Source organism: Spermophilus citellus (assembly GCF_964194105.1).
Source record: "Spermophilus citellus genome assembly, chromosome: 5".
In the NCBI taxonomy this organism is placed as follows: domain Eukaryota; kingdom Metazoa; phylum Chordata; class Mammalia; order Rodentia; family Sciuridae; genus Spermophilus; species Spermophilus citellus.
In genome coordinates this window covers 111,681,485-111,690,497 of record NC_138186.1, presented here as the reverse complement: position 1 = coordinate 111,690,497, position 9,013 = coordinate 111,681,485, and positions in this window count along the sequence as shown.

Sequence of the window (9,013 nt, the reverse complement as noted above, 5' to 3'; positions counted from 1 at the left end):
GTGTGACATTTGTTTTTCCCCCTCCTCTGGCTTAATTTAAGGAACAGAATACATATATCTTTTTTTGAATACTAAAATAAATTTGCCTTAAATTTACTGCACCCCTTCCCAACAAGTAACTTTTCTGTATCTAAATACTCAGATTATTAGTAATTTCTTGCTTTCCAGCATATTTGTCAGCATCTTGCATGAAGCAATACAGACAAACAACCATGCCTGGAGAATTAATAATAGGGTAAGGGAACTAAGTAAAAAGAAAACAAAATAGGGAATTATTAATATTTCGAAAATGTCCCCTCAAGTTCACAAAAGACATGCTTTAGATTCTTAAAACAATACTTCACTTATGATAGGGTATTGGACAAAATGGTGCTTTCAAATTAAATATCTTTTTTTTTTTTGCCCTTTTATCTTCATGCAGTCATTAGTTATGTTGGACACCTCAGGCTTGTAGTAGGGGAACAGTGGTAGAGTCTTTCTGGATCAAACTTGACCCTGTTCAAATGTCTAATCTTGAGAAAGTCAAACTTAATCAGGTCATAGATAAGATTTAGTTTGGCAGTATCTAATAGACACTAATAAAAGTTCACTAGCAGACACATTAAAATACATAAAAACAAATATGTGAGTAATATTTCAACACAATGTTCTAGTTCATCTGGCACATCCAGATATTTTCCAAACAATAAGCTCACATTACACTCCATTTTTTTTTTATCAGTTTTGCTTTTGGTTCTTCTAACTTACAGAATTCCAGTTGCATCCTTCAGTACAATCTTCCATTGTAACTCTTCTTTTGAAGTTAACTCTTCCCCTTTAATCATCAAATTAGAATGAAAATATTCTGTCCTCCTTTTGCTTAACTTTTCCCCTCACTGAAACTTTTGCTTTGTGAAGCCACACTCTTTCTTGATTTTCTTTCAGACACGTGGCACATTTGTGGCTGATCTGGACTATATTTCAGCTTTGTCTCTCTTCACTTCTTATATCATTTTCTGCATAAGCAGGACTTACCCAAAGAATCACCTGTGAAAGTTGAAAAATGTAAACTCAATGATATAATTTCTGAAGACGTTTATTAATAATAATGCTTAAGTGAGATCTTAAAAGATGTAAGATTGTTGTTGATGCTCAGGCAGAACTGAGGAACATTGATCAAATAATATCAAGTACACAGAGGCTTCCACCCTCTAGGTGCTCCCTCATGTTCAATGACCTGTGTTAATAATGCTTTTGTTTTAATTCCTAAAGTCACACACCTGTGCTTATTTTGTTGGACTTTGTTTTTATAACAGTATGTTTATGTAGTTCTATTAAACTTCAGCCCCATTAAATGGCATCAGTCCCCTGGCTTGAAAATGCTCTCATTTTTAACTATAGGTTATTGTTGAGAGCCACAGTTTAGTCAGAATGACGCCTGGCATTTTTGCCAGAGGGAATGGTTGAAATGTGACCCTGCTCCAGGATTAGGGCGGATCCTGCTGGGAATAGGGTGGCTCCAGGATTAGGACAGATCCTGCTGCCTTGGGTGCCCGCTACTTTGGAGTTCCCGTTGAGTTCTCCCGGGATTCTGAGAGAATTGGCACTCGGAGTCCGGTGGAGGCAGTGTGTTTCCTGGAAGTGTGTGTAGAGTGCCAGCGAGAGTTCGAGACAAGAATAAAGGTTGCTGTTTGAACCTACAAGGCTTTTTTTTTTATTATTATTGATTGTTCAAAACATTACAGAGCTCATGATATATCATCTTTCATACATTAGACTCAATTGGGTTTTGAACTCCCATTTTTACCCCAAATACAGATTGCAGAATCACAACTGTTACATACTCACATTATTACATAATGGCATATTAGTGACTGTTGTATTCTGCTACCTTTCCTATCCCCTACTATCCCCCCTCCCCTCCCCTCCCCTCCCATCTTCCCTCTCTACCTCCTCTGCTGTTGTTCAATTCTCTCCCCTTGTTTTCCCCCTCCCCCTTGCCCCTCATAACCTCTTATAATTTTGTGTATCATTGAAGGTCTCCTACCATTTCCATATGCTTTCCCTTCTCTCTCCCTTTCTCTCCCCCCATTCGTCTTTGTTTACTGTTAGTCTTTTCCTCATGCTCTTCCTTCCTGTTCTGTTCTTAGTTGCTCTCTTTATATCAAAGAAGACATTTGGCATTTGTTTTTTAGGGCTTGGCTAGCTTCACTTAGCATAATCTGCTCTAATGCCATCCATTTCCCTGCAAATTCTATGATTTTGTCATTTCTTAGTGCTGCATAATACTCCATTGTGTATAGATGCCACAAAGGCTTTTTGGCAGCTCCATTATTTGTGCCCAGCCAGACTGCAGCAGGTTAAAGTGCTAAAGTCTCATTCTAGGACATGTATGGTTTCTGATAACCCAGATTAGGAGCCTAGCTGATAAAAGTTATTACTAATAATTTGCCCAGTGAATATTATAATATTTTTTGTTGACTTAAAACTAATTCATTTACATTGCCATTCACTTGGTATATTTTGACTTTTCATGCCATTATATACCTGTGCCATTTGTGTGTAAGCTTAAAATTATTTAAAGATATTCAGATTGGTATTTCCAGTAAAAAAAAAAAAAGAAACAATACATTCCTTTTGAAATCACTCAGCTTAATATTGGTAATCAGAGCATTGGGTATGTACTACAATTCTAAAATAAATCTTCAGGACATATAGCTATTATCACATTATAACTCAAGATGTGTGCCTTGAGAATATTTTTCATGATTCATTTATAATTAATGCCTTCAAACATTACTCATATAATGATGATTTAACTTTCTAAGATATTGAAACCAGTCAATATAATTTTACCTAATAATACTCAACTAGTTCTATGAAAATGCAAATTAAAGAACAGAGTATTAAGCAAATTGAATTTGCATGCATATGGTGTATATACATAAAATGATTCAGAATATTGGATATCATTACCCAATCATTACACTCATAGACCATAATAAGGAACAAGAGGAATTTGCCACATAAAAGACATTAACAAAATGGAAATTTTTACAGGCATACAATTTATATCCTAAACTCTAACAGGACCTGAATATCAAAATCAATATAGCTAAGAAAATAAAGGGAAAAGAAACATTTCTTCCAGCAGCTAAAGAATTTCCATAGGAAATGAATTTAATGAGGTTACATATTATCTGGAAATGTACAAAAAAATCAAAAATACATTCTTTTTTTCCCCTTTTAACATTGGGATAACTCACTGAAGTGAATATGTAGCACAATAATTCACAGTTCACTAAATTATGCAGTTGGGGTGAGGTTTGAGTTGATTTACTGTTTACTACTTGCATTATTTTGCATGGATTTCCTTTTTCATTATTCTTTTTCAGAATACATGATTGTAGAGTGTATTTTGATATATCATACATACATGGAGATAACATTTTATAATTAGGATCACATCCCTGCAATTGTACATAATGTGGAGTTTCACTGGTTGTGTATTCATATGTGAACACAGGAAAGTTATATCTGATTCATTCTACTGTCTTTCCTATTCCCATCTCCTCTCCCTTCCTTTCATTCCTCTTTGTCTAACCCAATAAACTTCTATTCTCCCCCCCTGACATGATTTCACAAGCTTCGTCTTTACTTTTCTTATATTACAGAATATTAGTAATATGTGTCATAATGTTGCTATTATTAAATACAGTAATAATTAAAATGCATATTAATATAGCTTCTATATAGAGTATATTACTCATTTTTTTCAATTAAAATGACAGAAAATCACCCTTTAATTTGTTTGCAAATGCTTTCTAAAACACAGAATGACCACCCTGAAGATAATTAACTAATTTACTTTGCATGTGATGATCTCTTAAGTTCTTGAAATTAAACATAGAAGAGGGCTTTTACCTTTAGTGGTATATACCTATATATGTAGGTGTATATGTGGTTGAAGCACATTCATGATTTTGAACTTTTAATGTGTTTGTAGAGTAAAACTAAAATAGGACACACAGAAATCAGAGTGGTGAGAGGAATATTTTATTAGAAAACATATAAAAAGTGCATGTTATTAAATTTCTGGGTAGATATAAAATTTTACCTACAGATAAATAGAATTATTGTGTGTAGGTGAAACCCTGCTAGAGATAGTCTTTTGAAAACTAGGGAAATGTGTTAACACTATGGCATATGGTGAAGAAATTAAACTTTTTAAAGCTTCTAGGATTTCTACATATTCAACTGAAATAGACCTGCAGGCTGTTTAAGTAAGAGCAGAGTAATTTGATAAAACTATTTAAACTAACTTCAAGTTAAACATAAGCTGTTTTTAGTCTCCCCAAAGCACTTGAAAGTTTCCATGCATGATTTCAGAAAATAAACTTTCATATTGGTAGGCTTTTTATTGGTTTCTTTAAATAGTCAGTTGTATAGATCATTTATTCCCAATCTTAACATAAAACAATTATTTACTGATTGTGTTCCTGTGCTAACTACTGCTAAGTATAGAGGAAATTAGAGTAAATTTTTACAAATTCCTATGTTCTTGCATTTTACATTCTAAGATATTAGAGAATCACTCAATGTAATAAATGTTTGAGTTATACAGAAAGTTCAAAAGTGACAAATGCCAATAAAAATATAAAATATAAAACTAAAGAGAAGCAGTGGTAGGTAGGTAAGGAATACTATACTGCAATGTACGTATCAGAGTAGGACACCCAAAGAAGAGATGTCAAATTAGCAAAGGCTTCAAAAAGGTGAAGAGACAAAACATCCACCTATCTGAAGGAAAATGTTTCTAATGAAACCAAGGAGGCAGAGAAAAGACCCTGACATTGATATGTGATATGTGTTAAGGAAATCAAAAGGCCTTGTGTAACAAATGTTATCAGAAGTTAAGTAGAAGGTGAAGTTAATAAAGAAACTAGGATCTAGTTAATTGGTACACTTTCAGATCATTGTAAGTTCTTTGGAAATTACTCGTGGAGAAATTGGAACCGTTCCAGGATATTTCCCACATACAAAAAAGGTAATATGATGTGAATTATATTTTTAAATAATTATCTTGATAAACTCAGCATAAGCTATGGGGGTGCAAGGTAGAAGTAGTGAGATTAGTTAAAAGCTTTTGCAATAAACCAAGAGAATCCTTATGTTGGGTTGGAGCAGGATGTTAGCAGCAAATAGAATTACTTGGATTCTGCACATACGTTGAAGATAGAACAATAGGATTTTTAGATGGATTGGATGTGGAATGTGAAAACAAAGCAAGGAGTTAAACATAGAAATTTTATTTTATTTTTTTAGTCCAAGGAGTCAGAAAAATTGCACACCAATAATTGAGATGTAAAAGACTGTGGGTGAGTCAGTTAGAACAAATATTAGATATTTTTGTTTCAGTCTTGTTATTATTTACAAAGCAACACAAAGTTTAAATGAAGTTCTGTGATCCTTGTTATAGTAGGGAAATGTAAAGTAGCTTTATATTCTCACCCTAAACATTTTATTTAAATTATATTTACTATGTAATCTTTCATTAAGTTGAATCCCAAGTATTTTACTTTTTTTTGAGACAATTATAAGTGGTGTAGTTTTACTCATTTCTCTTTCAGAGGATTTGTCACTGATATACAGAAATGCATCAAAGAAGACCTTAGAAGATGAAAAGATCTACCTTGCTCTTGGATAGGCAGAATTAATGTTATCAAAATGACCATACTAACAAAAGCACTATACAGATTTAGTGCAATTCCCATCAAAATTCCAACAGCATTCCTCATAGAAATAGAAAAAGCAATCATAAAATTCATCTGGAAAAATAAGAGACCCAGAATAGCTAAAACAATCCTTAGCAGGAAGAGTGAAGCAGGTGGCACCACTATACCAGACCTCAAACTATACAAAGCAATAGTAACAAAAACAGCATGGTATTGGCACCAAAACAGACTGGTAGACAAATGGTACAGTTTAGAGGACACAGAGACTAACCCGCAAAATTACAATTATCTTATATTAGACAAAGGCGCCAAAAACATGCATTGGAGAAAAGATAGCCTCTTCAACAAATGGTGCTGGTAAAACTGGAAATCCATATGCAAATGAAATTAAACCCCTATCTCTCACCATGCACAAAACTCAACTCAAAGTGGATCAAGGACCTAGAAATTAAACCAGAGTCACTGCATGTACTAGAAGAAAAACTAGGTCGTAATCTATATCATGTTGAATTAGGTCCCAACTTCTCAGTAAGGCTCCTATACTGCAAAAATTAAAATCAAGAATCAAGGGCTGGGGATGTGGCTCAAACAGTAATGCACTTGCTGGGGGTAAAAAAAAAAAAAGAATCAATAAATGGGATGAATTCAAACTAAAAAGTTTTTTTTTTTTTTTTTTTTTTTTTTTTTTCCCTCAGCAAAAGAAACAATCTGTGAGGTGAATAGAGAGCCTACATCTTAGGAGCACATTTTTACCCCTCACACATCAGATAGCACTAATCTCTAGGGTATATAAAGAACTCAAAAAACTAAACACTAAAAAAAAAAAAAACCCACAAATAACCCAATCAATAAATGGAACAAGGACCTGAACTGATACTTCTCAGAAGATTATATGCAATCAATCAGCAAATATATGAAAAAATGGTCATCATTGCTAGCAATTAGAGACATGCAAATCAAAATCTCTGTAAGATTTCATCTCACTCCAGTCAGAATGGCAGCTATTAAGAACACACAATAATAACTGTTGGGGAGAATGTGGGGAAAAAGGTACACTCAGAAATTGCTGGTGGGACTGCAAATTGGTGCAGTCAATATGGAAAGCAGTAAGATTTCTCAAAAAACTGGGAATGGAACCACCATTTGATCCAGCTATCCCTCTCCTCTGTCTATACCTAAAGAACTTAAAAACAGCATACTACAGGGACACAGCCACATCAATGTTTATAGCAGCACAATTTACAAGAGCTAAACTGTGGAACCAACCTAGATGCCTTTCAATAAATGAATGGATAAAAAAAGTGGCTTATATACACAATGGAATATTACTCAGCAATAAAAGGGAATAAAATCATGGCATTTGCAGGTAAATGGATGTAGTTAGAGAAGATAATGCGAAGCGAAGTTAGCCAATTCCCCCCCCCAAAAAAAAAACCAAAAACAAATGCTGAATGTTTTCTCTGATATAAGGAGGCTGGGGGTAGAGAATAGACAAACTCTAGATAGGGCAGGGAGTAAAAGAGGAAGGGAGGAGAGGGGTTTAGAAATGATTGTGTAATGTGATGGACATTATTATCCAATATATATATATATATGTAGATATGAATTGATGTGAATAACTTTATATACAACCAGGAATATGAAAAGATATGTTCTATATGTATAATATTAACTGTAATACATTCCACTGCCAAATATACATAAAAAATCAATTAAAATATATATTTACTATGTGAGTAGGATATTGAGAAGATAATAGATATATGACTCTGAAATTAAAATAAAATACCCTTAACTGATATTAAATGATCTGGAGTATAAAGATATGGGTACATTTCAAAATTCAAATAATGGAGAATACCTGTCACAGTACATAAAAAGGAACATAGAAATATATTGATTGGTGTAGTTCATGGGGGATGTGGTAATTAAGAGAGGTGTGTTTTATTGTTTTTTTTGTTGTTGTTTTTGTTTTTTGTTGTTATGGTTTGGGGTTAATTGAAATGATCCAGTGGAAAAAAGAATAATTGATGAATTGGAAAAAAGAAAAAAAAAGAGGGCTTGATCTTTTGCTTGAGATTGTTTTCTTAGTATATGATAAGATCTAGTATCTATTGTACAACTGAAAGTACTAATCCTAAGTGGGAGCATAGACAGATAATCTATAATGACAAGAGATAACATGGTATATATGTCAAGAGGTGGAAAATATCTATATATGGAAGAGGTATTTCAATTATACTTATAAAAATTGCTTCATTTTCTAATTGGATTAAGATTTAAGGTTATCATCTGAAAATCTGAATGGTCTAGGAGGTTTTGTCTAAGGATAGATGGTTTTACATAAAATATAGGGCAGGGGTCAGTAAACTGTGGCCACCCACAGAGTCTATACTGTTGTCTTTTTTTTTTTTTTTTTTTTTGCAAACGAAATGTTATTGGCACACAGCCATGCATATTCTTTACATATTGTCTATGGCTGATTTCAGTAGTTGTGAGGAGATCATGTAGTCTGTGAGGATTAAAACATTCACTATCTGGGCTTTTATGTAAAATGTTTGCAGAAGCTTTGTCTGAAATGAAGAGAAAATGGGCAGAGAAAATTAACATCACGTCCTTTAAATTAAATTATTCCTAAATTCAAAATAAGAATGGTCCATGTGTTTGTGAATTATTTCTCTGAAATAATTTATTCATACAGGTGCATGTGCAAAGTAGAAGAAAAATTGGATTTAGTCAGGACTGTGCCAAATAAATAAAATGAAGTAAAAGATAGACAAGGAGGAACTTTCTTAATTTTCTCATGTAACAGGAGTTACATGAGATCATTCATATGATAATAAGTCATCAAGCCATATATACAGTACATATTCCAGTATTGATGTTACAGTTCAATGAAAAGTTAATAGTCATTAAATGTGAAGGTTAAGCAGTTTTAAATAAATAAAAAGGAGAAATAAGGATGATAAGAGATCATATGGTCAATAGATCTATCACACAATGTGGTTCAATTTGATTGTGTAATCAAAGAAATGCATTGGAAAGATAAGAGATTGTAGGTAGATTAGTTCTCTAGGAGTTTAAAAACAAAGTACTACAAACTGAGTGGCTGAAACTTTTATTTTTATTTTTTGTAGTTCCTCATACTACAAGTCAAATTTTCAATCATGTTGGTTTCATTCTGAGGCCTTGTTCCTTGGCTGGTAGATGACAACATTCTCCTTCTGTCTTTATATGATCTTTCTTTTGTGTACATATATTTCTGTATCCTAATCTCTTCTTAAAAGGACACCAATCAT